The 12,760-nt window shown below is 40.2% G+C and overlaps 1 protein-coding gene and 1 long non-coding RNA gene across 6 annotated transcripts in view; one reads left to right on the forward strand and one right to left on the reverse strand.

The window, feature by feature from the left end:
- LOC311614720 overlaps positions 1-12,760 on the reverse strand; it is a 169,601-nt gene that overhangs the window by 133,193 nt on the left and 23,648 nt on the right. The window lies entirely within an intron of this gene.
- ADGRG2 (adhesion G protein-coupled receptor G2) overlaps positions 1-12,760 on the forward strand; it is a 105,668-nt gene that overhangs the window by 20,431 nt on the left and 72,477 nt on the right. For all 5 annotated transcript variants that reach the window (XM_084869486.1, XM_084869482.1, XM_084869483.1 and 2 more), the window contains exon 2: positions 11,734-11,776. The gene's annotated coding sequence lies outside the window, so the exon portion shown is untranslated. The remainder of the gene's footprint in view (positions 1-11,733; positions 11,777-12,760) is intronic.

Raw genomic sequence — 12,760 nt, forward strand, 5'->3', positions numbered from 1 at the left:
CAATAATTGGGAGATGGACAGTATTGATATTATCTCCATTTTATAGATGGAGAAACTAAGGCACACAGAGAAACTGAGTTACTTGGCCTAGGTTTTAGGGCCAGCAAATGGCAAAGCCAGAATTCAAAGGCAGGGACTTATGCTCCTTGAAATGTTCTGCCATTTGCTTCATGATTGGGTGCAGCAACCTTTATTTCCTCTGGTTAATATTTATTGACAATTCACAAGGAGTTCGAAAATTATTGAATACTAGAAGCCTGATGCACAAAGATTCAAGCTAGAATGGGCTTTCCTTTCCCTGGCTGCCGACACCACCTTTCCACTTGGGCCCAGCCCCTTTCCTCTCAGTCCCAGGGGCCGCCTCTTTCCGCTCCAGCCCCATGCTCTCCAGAGGCCCTGAGAGACTCAGGGTGGGGGGGTGGGGGGGTGGAGCAGAACGCCTGAGTCCCCGCCCCTGTCACTAGGCGCCTGTGTATGCAAATTAACCGCCATCTTTGTTGGGTTAATTTGCATGTCACTCCTGATTGGCAGGTGGCGTAGCAGAGGTACAGTCAATTTACATGTTTTTACATGTTTGTCTATTATTAGGTAAGATTACTTTCTGAACAATTCCACTAGCTGTAACCTGACTTTCCCATTTTGGTCCATTTCCTTTCAACCCAATTCTTCCCAATGAGAGGCCAGGAGACTAACAAAAAGATTCTGTTTTTTATTCACCCTGCACTTTTTTTTTTTTTTTTTTTTTTTTTTTTTTACTATAAAAATGTTCATCCATCCCTGAGACTAATCTATGTGACTATTATACTTCAGATGAAAGAAATAATATTATTTTCCGTGGCATTGTATTTATCATTCTAGTTGAGTCATTAGTTTCACTAGTGGAATTTTTTTTCAGTATGTATTCTGATTAGCAAAGTGTGGATTGTTGGTCCATGTCTGGGTGGCAGAAGGACTTGTAGGAACTGCTTCTTGGAGAGTGGTCTTTTCTACTATCAAGTTTGCTGGCCCCTCTTAGAGTTCAAGGTCAAACTAACTGGTGCACACATAATACCACACTACTTTCCCTGCAGTGTATTAAAGTGAGTTACACACCTTGTACCAGGTGGGCCCAGTGCACCTCATGGTTCGTGCAGATTTTGAGGTCTGGTGGCAAGAGATTAGCTTTGGGAGGTATTTCACCCATGTGGTCTTCTCCCATTTTCCCAAACTATCTGGGGAGTTGGTATCTTACTGCAAGGGGGAAAAATAATACTCCCACACTAGTTGGAACACCTCAGTTTTGGAAAAATCATTTAAAAAATGCTGCAAAGCCACCCATGCTGCATCAGTGCTGGAGGGAGTCATTTAGGAAAAGGCAGAGTCCAGACACTTGTGGGAGGTATGATTTTTATGGGCTATTTGTGTGTCTAGCTTTGCAGTTTTCAGAGGACTCCTTTGGGGTTGTCAATGAAAATCATTGAACTTGTCAAGTTGTTGTTTGCCAGGTATCCTGGAAAAACACACTGACAAATCTCAGCACTGGGCGGGTCAATGAGGATAGTTCTAAAAAAAGAAAGTGGATGGCTCTGCTTTGGTGAGGCCAGGGCTTGGTGCCGCAGCCAAATTCTCCGGTGAGAGAGGAATTTCCATCATCAGAGGATTTCCCCACCCTACTTCACACCATCTAGTCTGCAAAAATAACTCCACTTCCGGTGGAGCCAAGTAGTCATTTGAAGGCAACGTAAGCAAAAGGAGAAGGCAATGTTGATGCTTTAAGTCTTAAGTTTAAGTTTAAGAGAACATCCTTATGAGGGAGGAAAAATAATAAAATAAGAAAGCCAGTTAGCAACTGGGATATTTTTTTGAATTTAGGAGAACTGCTTGGAATGGCATTGCCTTTCAGTTTCTAAGGACCGGCTGAGTAGACCTCTAATGTAGGCAAAGCTCTTCCTTGGGAGTATCTTCCTCCCCCCTTCCCCTCTGCCCTCTTGAGCTAGCAGCAGGATACCATCCTAATGCTCCCACGTTGGCCAGGCCTGACTCCATTGAGCCCTCCTCAGTCGTCCTTGCCTATAGTCTCCCTCCTCACAATCAAAACTGGCTTGATTAATTAAGTCCAACTCATCTGTTAATGATCAATGTGACAAATTTGTATTCTTTAATGAGTGGCAATACCTTACCAAAAATAAGCCTTGAGACGTGGTCTTTTACATATCTCAAAAATTAAGAGCTTTCAGAGTAGGAGAGAAGTCCTACTCCACACAATCTTTAATAGGCTTTCTAGGTCACCATCATCTCCTTCAGTCCCTCTGATGTAGAACATATTTCTATGTCCTCTACCTCCAAAACACACAAAGGATAGAATCAGCTACTCTTATCTTTGCATCCTCAAAGCAGGTTCTTATGATTATGAGCACATTTTGTAATATTATTCATCCACACATAGGAGTTGACTGGAGATATTTTTTTTTTTTTTGAGATAGAGAGAGGAAGGGAAAGGGAGAAAAGAGAGAGAAGCATTGATATGAAGGAGAAACATTGATTGGTTGCCTCCCTCATGTGCCCCAACCAGGGATTGAACCTGCAATTGGGGCATGTGCCTTGACAGGGAATTGAATTGGTTACCTTTCAATGTCACGCCCATTCATTTACATTTTTGTCCATAGTTGTTTTGCTAGTGGCAGAGTTGAGTAGTTGTAGCAAAGGTCTCATAGCCTTCAAAGCTGGAAGTACTTATTATCTAACCCTTTACAGATAGAGTTTGCTGACTCCTGGTGCAAAAAGAAAACTGGCTTGTATAGTTTTGAATCTTCCTCTTTGAATCTTCCTTTTTGGAACTGTAATTTCCATAATACTTCAGTAGATCTTGATGAGTATAACACGATATAAACAAATCTATAGTCTCCTCTTTCTTGATTATACTTCTTAGTTTGGATTTTTGTTTTAATGATTGCTCAGAACTTCAGAACAATGTTTGAGAGCAGAGAGAAGAAATCCCAAATTGGAACCACACTCCCACTCTGTTCCCCTCTAATCCATTTTCCACTCAACTGCTAGAACAATCTTGTCAAAATGTGAACACATCCCTCAGTTTAAAATCCTCTTGATGACTTTTGTTTGCTCTCAGAACAAGACACAAATCTTCACCTTGACCACCAACCCCCAGTATGATTTGAGCCTTGCTTGCTCCTTCAGCCTAATTTCTCAGAGTGCCTTCCTTACCTCTCTGTGTCCTGTTCACTCTGGCCACCTTTTTTTTTTTTTTAGTTCCTTACATGAGCTGGAATCCCTCCCACCACAGTGCCTTTGCACATACTGCTTCCTCTACTTGGTATGGTCTTTCCCTGCCTTTTTGCTGTGGCTCTGTAGGTCAAATCCCATTGTGTTTACTCAGAGGTCCACACACTTTCCTTGGTGGCATTTATCACAGTTGCAGTTTTGCATTTCTTGCTGTTAATTTTTGTACCACATCTTTGTTTCCCCGTAGACGATCAGCTTCCTGAAGGCAGGGCTTATTTTACTTTCTAGTGTATCCCCAGTACATAGCATGAGACTAGGAATTTGCCTGGCACCTACTCTGTAAACGTTTGTGTCCAAACTAGAAAGCATCTTGTCTACCATAAATCACTGTACAAATGGAAGGCATAATTTCTATCAAGAACAGGTGAGAAGGAGAAAAATAATTCTTTTCAAACAGGGAGGCTCTATAAATAGAACATCGAAAGGGAGACACTGAAAGACATTTGAGGCAAAACAGTTTTCCTCTGCCAGAAAACTGCATTGAGAAATTGAGAAAAATCTTAGAGATGTACTCCAGAGGATATACTTCTGATTTACATTTGTTGACAGAAGCCTGTAAAATGTCTGTCCACCTGACATTTTGGTGTTGTTTCAAAATACATTTATACATGCACATATAAAAGAAGAAAACTTCCTCAGGGCATTCTGAGGGAAAAGGAGTCACATTTAAAAATCATATAAAAAATGAACATTTTTTCAACCCCGAAACCTAAATTGACCTTTCTAAACATTAATGTTGTAACCACAAATGGCAGGTTCCAGGACATGAGGTAAAAGTAAGCTTTTTAAAAGTCTGAAAAAAAAAAATCATTCAGGGGAAAAATAAGTTAGAATGGGAAGAAAGTACACTCTAAATATGGGAGAGGAAGAAAAGCATTTTAAGAAATGACCTTCTTTCTGGCTTCTGAGTTATATTGAGCGATTTGATGTCATTAGCAAGATGAGCCTATTGATTTTCTTTTATTCATGTAGTAAACAAATGGAAAGCTAAGCGTTTTACCACTCACAGTGGGCTGTTTCCTGTAGTTATAAATATATTTTCTGCTCAAGTAGCCTGGGCAGTCAGGGCAGCCACGTAAGAGAAGGGGTATACTCCTTAACCCTTGGATATTTGGCTTTAAAAGTCCAAGTTCTTATTATACTTCTCCTCTGGTGGCAAGGAGCAGAGGGTTTGGCTAGCGTGTACCTCAGCAGTCCATTCAATAGGTCACAGTGACAAATGATTCTCTCAGAGAGATAATCACCAGCAAATACCTAGAGATGGGCTGCCAACTGCCAAGAGTCAACCCTGTGGCCTTCTGGTCCCCAGAAATACCTTGCTGAATCACTTCATGAGTGGGGCCCATAGACCATGCAAAGTCTGCAGAGTCTGTTTATGTGGGTTTCAGAGGGTGCAGGTTAGAAGAAAATGAGGCAGGCTTTGAATTAGAACTAGCCCAGGCTAGTGTCTTATACCCAGTGGGCCCTTAAATGGGTACTTGCAGTCATTGTAGAAGGACAAAAAGGAAGCAAGAGGCATTGGGAGTGGGGGGGGGGGGATGCAGGGATGAAGGGTAGATGGAGAGGAAGAGAAAGAATATAGGGGAAGAGAAAACGAAGAGGAAGGTATAGAAGCTAGCTTTTTCTGTGAAGCAAAACACCCCAAATTTGGGGGCTTAAATAAAGCCACATCTATCTCATTAGTTCCCAATTCTGGAGCCTACAATCTGGGCTGGGCTCAGCTGGATGGTCCTGATGGTCTCAGTTGGGCTCACTCAGGCGCCTTTAATCAGTGGCCAGTTAGTAGGGTTGGCCCAGTGATGGTGACTGGACATGTGCCATCCATCATCTGTCAGGCCAGTTCAGGCTTGTTTGCATGCTAACATGGTGGCTGGAGGTTCCAGGAGCAGCAAGAGAGCAAACTTCCATGTACAAATACTTTGTAAACTAATGCTAGTGTCACATTTGCTAATGTCCCATTGGGCAAAGCAATTGGCAAGGCCGGCCCACATTAGGGGGTGGAGAAAAAGACCACCTTTTGATAAGTACAGCTGCAGTCACATTGCATATGGACAGGCAGACTGGGATAGGGAGAATTTATGGCCATTTTTGTAATTCACCACAAAAGGAAAAGGGCTAGTCATTACTTATGCTGGGAAAGTTGACTGAGGCACAACAGTGTAGAGATTGAATATGAGGCTCTCACATTGAATTAAAAAATGATATCAATAAATCACCAAGTGCCTATCTTCCATAGTTTATCTGCCAAATAGGGCTAGATAATAATGTAACTTCTTACTCATTTCCAGTGGGAACAATAAAAACTTTATGGGTAAAAGTTTCCTCATCTTTTTCTCCCTGGATTGGACTAAGAAGCAGTTAAGTGTTTAGTACATCTCAAGTGGCAAATAAACTTAGAAACAAAAAATTTTGAATGCACCAGCCTTAATTTCTAGCCCAAGTGTCAAATATACAACAAAAACTTATCAAAGGAAAAACTGACATGGTGGTTTTCTTAGTTACTTGGTGGGGCCCATCCTACTTATACAATTGTTGGTTTCTTTCCCCCCCATTTTTTATTAAGGTATTATATATGTACATATTTTACCATTGCCCCCCACTCCCATACATGCCCTGGCCCCCCAGTGTTTTGCGTCCATTGGTTATGCTTGCATGCATGCATACAAGTCCTTCGGTTGATCTCTTATCTTCCCATCATCTCCCTAAGCTCCCCACTGTAATTTGACAGTCTGTTCGATGCTTTACTGCCTCTGTATCTATCTTTTTGTTCATCAGTTTATAATGCTCTTTATTATTCACAAATGAGATCATATGGTATTTTTCTTCCATTGATTGGCTTATTTCATTTAGCATAATGTTCTCCAGTTCCATCCAGATTGCTGCAAATAGTAAGAATTCATTCTTTTTTATGGCAGCATAGCATTCCATTGTATAGAGGTACCATAGTTTTCTGATCCAGTCATCTTCTGATGGGCACCTAGGCTGTTTCCAAATCTTAGCTATTGTAAATTGTGCTGCTATGAACATAGGGTTGCATATATCCTTTCTGATTGGTGTTTCTAGTTTCTTAGGATATATTGCTAGGAGTGGGATTACTGGGTCAAATGGGAGTTCCATTTTCAGTTTTTTGAGGAAACTCCATACTGTTCCCACAGTGGCTGCAGCAGTCTGCATTCTCACCAGCAGTGCACGAGGGTTCCCTTTACTCCACATCCTCACCAGCACTTATTTGTTGATTTGTTGATGTTGGCCATTCTGACAGGTGTGAGATGGTACCACATTGTCGTTTTGATTTGCATCTCTCAGATGATTAGTGACTTTGAGCATGTTTTCATGTGTCTCTTGGCTTTCCTTCTGTCTTCTATCGAAAAGATTCTATTTAGGTCCTTTCCCCATTTTTTTATTGGATCATTTATCTTCCTTTTATTAAGTTGTATAAGTTGCCTGTAGATGTTGGAGATTAAACCTTTATCAGTGATAACATTTGCAAATTGTTTCTTTTTCATATATGTATTTTATTTCATTATTGAAAATGCAATATCAAAACAGCTTAAATAGAGGAAAATGCTCAGTATTTGTTGCGTCCCAGTGGAAAGAGAAGTTAAGAGTTAACTAGAAAAATAGCAGGCATGGAAATTGAGGTGGATTTAAGGTTGCAGTAATTATCTAAAATCAGTTTTCCTGTTAAAGTGTTTTTGTACAAATGGAAGAGAATTTACCTCTAGTTAACTTTGTATGAATACAGCTTAATGTAAGTCTTGCATTTTAAAAAATCAAGTATGTGTTGTTGTTTTTCTTTTGTGAAATAGCAAATTAATGCTCTGAGAAGGAATTAATTGGTATGTTCTTGCATGTGCACTTACTTTTAAGCTGGTGACTATTTACACCCTAAAGAAAGTCATGCTGTTTTGAAACACCTTTACTTCCAACATGTAGGGTGTAGGGCCATGGTTCCCTCACTAGGAGGGTTTGGTCTGTTGATTATGGAGTCATTCAAAGTGGATTTCTCACCAGGTGGTCTTTAATACTGTTCCCTCTTCTTCAGCTCTGGGCAGAGGTAACCAGCAATATTCTAGTCCCTGGAGTATGTTTGGCAAGTATCAAGCTAGGTAAGGGGAGGGAAAGGAAAGATGGAAAGTGTAGGATGAAAGAGAGTAGAAGAAAGGATATATAAAAGACAGGAGAAAGGGGAGGAGAGAAAATAAAGCTTTCATTGCTGCACAAAAACAGCCTGGTACCAACAGTTGCAAGAGGTACACCAGCTGTTTTTCCTGGCCTGGTTCATTCCACCTCAGCATGCAGCCTTGCCAGTGATTAATATGTCATCTTTTCGATGTCTCAGAAAGCAATTCCAAAAGCTCTCTCAGCCACTTCTACAATATAATAATGATCAATACCAGTACATTCTTCCTGCTATTTAATAAATCCCTTGGGCTGTGGTTTAAACCACCTTTTAGACACCATCTCTGCCCATAGTAGAGACAGAGCATACCTAGTTACCATTTTCTTTCTGTGAGTGCCTTGTATACATAGTGGATATTATTCATAATCAATCACAACCTCCATCTGGACAGTGGATTTTCCCCAGTCTGTTCACAGACTATATTTTTAATATGTTCCATCAGGTTTCTGCTCCGTATCTCCATGGTCCTTTCTGGCCAGCATTTGTTTTGCTCTTTATGCTTCAGCAACATCAAATTGATTCTGAGTCATGCCCATTTGATGCCAGTCTCTGGCTCCATGTCTTGGTTTAGGCCATTTCCTCGCTTTGGAATGCCCTTTTCCATTTCTTCACACAAAGGGAGTTACACATCATTTAGGAGGCAGCGTAACTGTTACCTCCTTGAGGAAAATTTCCTGGATGCATTTCCCTATACTGGATTAGGTGTCCTTCTTTAGAGCTCCCGTTATAACTGTGACCGAGCTCACAGCTGGTTCATATGCCACTTCCATAAAGCCTGACATTCTGGATTCAGACTCTAATGGTCCTCTTGGCCAAATGCCCTTGTGCAGAGCACAACCTGCACAACCGTACAGTGTGGTCATGTTTTTGGTACATAGTAGGCATTAGTAAGTGTTTGTTGAATGAATTGGCTTTGGTTTTCCAGAGTCATCTCACAGTTTAACTCCTCTTGAATCATAGCACCCAGTACTGAACAAACCATTGTGTGCAGGTAAATGTCCTATTAGACAGGGTCTTATTAGCAATGGGGCCACCACAAAGTTCTAGAACCATACTTATTTGTTCCTCAACGGCATACCTACCACTCTACAGTCAAGAACCTGCCTAGCCCCAATCATTTCCTGTAACTGGAAGGCATTACCTCCCAGTTAGCCTTCACCATCATTTCTATCTGTGCAATTTTCTTTTCCTACCATTGTGGAGAAGTTTCTCTTTGCGTATATCTGTCCCCATTCCCAGTTTTTCAAGGCTTCATTTTCTTCTGGTCCTTTCTTCTATGGTATCGGTATTATTGCCAGGAACTAAGAGAGACTCTGCTCCTTAATCTGGGCCACTAATTAATCATTAGGTTCTAAATGAATTGGTGAGCTCTCCAGGATTCTGCATACCACTGGGTTTGTCTTTGGTTGATCCTGGGGCCGGAATCACATTACCACAAGGCAGTGGGACAAATGTCTGTGGCTGCTGTTATCTGTGTATTTTGCACATTGTTTTGTTCATTATCGCCAGGATTTATGGGCCATGTATAATAGCTGACACCGATGGCTTCTGATTAGGCCTCTGAGCACAGGAGTTCTTGTTCTTGGATACAGCTTTTCTGGGAGCTTCCTCTACACTGGAGAGCTCTAAGTACATAGAGATTTAATTTTCTTCCCACCCAAACCACTGGTACAGTCTACTTGCTCCCCTTCTCCCCCTTCACCTTTTTTTTTCTCTCTTCTGGTCATGCTGGTATTGCCCTGGGTTTTAGCCAGCTTGGTAAATAGAGGAACTTGGATGCATTTCTAGCCTCCCTGATGTCATCCTCTGGGGCAGTCTTCAACTGGGGGAGGTTTCAGTTAATCCTAGCAATTGGTTAGTTTGCCGTTCTTCTCTGAGAAGCTTCTCTGTTCCTTGCCATGTCTTACATAAGTCCATATGGTTCCTTTTTTTGACTTGCCCTTTTCTTTCAATGATGTAAGAAATCCAAACATTGGCAGTGACTATGTTTTGTTACTGGAGTGCTGGTGCTGATCGGATCCTGATTCCTGTTTAGTTTTTTAGGAGATACAGGTTGGTGGGTGTGTGGTGGCGACAGTGACAAGGAGGCATCTGTAGGCTGAAGGATGTACAGTTCTTTAATTAAGTTTAGACCTCTGTGCCCATCAGACATTTTCACATCATTGCTTTTGACAGTCTTTTCCACAACTTGCTCAAGTGAGTTCCTGCTCCTCGACTGGAAAGCTGGTTTCTTGGCTCTGACACCAGAAACCCTAGGGCTTTCAATGGAGCCTTTCTAATTGGGTTAGAGCAGGGCCAGGGGAGATGGCATCAGCTGAGCAAGTGATGGCATTGCCTCCCAGTTAGCCTCTCTCTGAGCTTGATTTAGGAGCTCCGTTTGGAAAACCTGAATGGCTTGACTCTCCCTTTGTTCTGCTTTTCTCTGCTAGAAGAAATATATTTAATTGTATAAGTAAGATATGAATACATGTCTGTGTTCCATGGAGGAAAAATTGGGCTTAATCCTTTTCTCCATTACACTTCTATCTATGGAGGCTTGATGGGTTTCCTTCAGGGCTTTTTTGGATACAGTCACTGATGTCACTATAAATAAGCCATATATAGTTTTACTTAACATACTCTCATATATATTTTAAGAAACTTGATTTTTTTTCATTTGACTTATATGTATTAACAATCTTTATATGACAATACATATAGGCCAACTTGATTTTTAAAGAATTAAATATATTCTATAATGTGGCAAGACCATCATTCATTTAACTATTCATATACTGATGGATATTTCCCCTCATTTAAAGTTGTAGTGACAATTTTTGTATATTTTTGTGTATATGTGTCAATATTTCTATAGAGACCATTTCTGCAATTAGAATTCTGATCAAAAGGTATGTACATTTAAAATTTTGAAACATAGCTAAACTAGTCTCTCAAAGTTTACATTTACACCAATAGTGTATGTAAGGCTTCATTTTCCCACATGCTCTCTAACTTTGTATACTAGTAAGCTTTTAACATTTTTTCATCCAGAGGGTAACACATTTCATTGTTACTTGCATATTTTTCTATTTGACAGTGTTCCAAAGGATCAAAGAGAGTCTTGTGCTGTTTATTAATAAACTAGATAACTGGGAAATATTAAGTATGCTTATTTGTGATTATCAATAAGGTTTTGGAAGAGGCAATGTGCTTGAGTTGTGAAATTTCATCAAAAATATCTATGTAGAAAATCCTTATTCACACAAATGTGGAGTGAAATTATTTCTGTATTCAAGTCACAGTTGATTAGTTTGTTTGATTATTTTAATGTTTTTCAGTTGTTAATTCTACATTCGTTCTACATTGAGCATTGGGACATGTGTTTGTAATTTGTTCATCCTAGGACAGTACAACATGGTTGGCCTTCATTTTTGTCTTCTTTAAACATTGCTTAATGAAGTTTCTCTGGCATATTGGACTTTAATCTACTAAGAACAACTCCTTTTGTTTCTCTTAAAGAACATATTGTGGTCAATAGAAACTCACCATGACTCCTTATTTCTTCTTTGAATTTATATTCTGGATTCCTCCTTGAGCATTGAACTTCTGTCATACCATTCTATTGACTGAAGCCAGATCAGTTGGTTCCAAGATCACCCTGTAGATGGTTTCTTCTTGCAAACCTTGATTTAAAAATTATCTACACTAATAAAAGAGAAAAATGCTAATTGACCATACCTTTGCTATGCCCACAGCCAATCAGAGCAAGTATGCAAATTAGCCCAACAAATATGGTGATTAATTTGCATACACTGAGGGAGGGAGGGAAAAGTGAAGACCAAAGACAGCATAGAAGGAAGAGGGAGGGAAAGGGGAAAGCAAGGCGACGCCAGAGGGAAAGCAAGGGCAGGGCGGGCAGGGTGGGCCACCGTGGCCACTTACAGGAATCTTCCTGCAATGGGCCCCTAGTTATGTTTATATTTAACATGAGAGGACACCATTGTGTGATGCTGTTAATGAAGCCTGAGACTGATCAATAATACAATACTACCAACACATTAACAAGGTCAGGCCCAAAACTGGCTTTGGCTTGTTTTCCAATTTGTAATATTTCCTTAAGAGCAGGGTTTGCATCCTCTGTTTCTTTTGTAACTCTGCTGCCAATTTAAGCCTTGGTATATAGCAGGAGTCTCTGTATGGCCTCTGCTTGATGTGCTGACTGTAGTATTGAAGCATTATGGTGCTAAGAAGGTCCACTTTCCATTCACCTATTTTCTTTTCTTCATTTTCAGATTTGTGCAGAATTTCTCCATTTCCTTCTGAATCTCCTGTCAGGTAAGCGAGGCTATTTCTAAGAGGTAATGTAGAAATAATGAACTGTTTGGTTGTTGTTTTTTTCTCTTTCAAATTACTCTCCTTCTTTCCCAATTCCCACCCCCTTAAATGCTGTATTCTTTTTTGTTTTGTTTTTAACTCCTTACCCCACCCACTTGGAGCCTTCTTCTCTTCAGACATTTTCTTTTCCGTGGGGATTCCATAGCTGAACCATTTCTTTTCTATAATCCCACTGTTTTTATAGGTACATATTTTGAAATGACACAGTGCAGTAAAATCTAGGGAAGGAGAGTGATCATTTACTAGTACATATAATTCTTTGGGATTTTGTTTCACTGTTTTCCTTTTCTTTCTCTCTGGACTGGCTTCCTTATTTCCAACAGCTTTTCTCCTGTTTTGAAATAAAGCATTGAAATGTTCTCTCTCTTACCTAAAGTGTTGTGTGCATGCAGCTTCCAAAGGCTCCTCCCAACCACATTTCTGCTCCTAATTCCCTTCTATTGTACATAGAAATTCTGAAGCCACGATTGATGTATACTTCCTGTTCCTTTGAGACTCACAAATAGTGGTTATTTCTGGGACTTCATTGGTATAAATAATAGAAATCTTAAAACAATACAAGTACTTATTACAATTATTCTAAATTATAATTATCCTATTATAATACTATATAATAAAAGCATTATATGCTAAGGTCGTGGGACCCAGATACCAGGGGGCCTCTTTAAGGCAGGACTGACAGTCAGCCATTGCTGTTTGCTCCGCCCTGGTGATTCCCTGAGACCCCATAGCCATTGCTGTTTGCTCCGCCCAGGAGTATACTGTAAACTTGTCTTTTAATTACATTTGTGTCAATATTTCTTAATTATACTAGGACCTTCAATATATTTATTACCTCATTTCATCTCTACATGAACCTTATGAGGTAGATCCAGTCATTACCTCCACTGTTTCAGATGAAGAATTTAGGTCCAGAGGGGTTAA

This window comes from Pipistrellus hanaki (genome assembly GCF_964339955.1).
Source record: "Pipistrellus hanaki genome assembly, chromosome: X".
Classification (NCBI taxonomy): domain Eukaryota; kingdom Metazoa; phylum Chordata; class Mammalia; order Chiroptera; family Vespertilionidae; genus Pipistrellus; species Pipistrellus hanaki.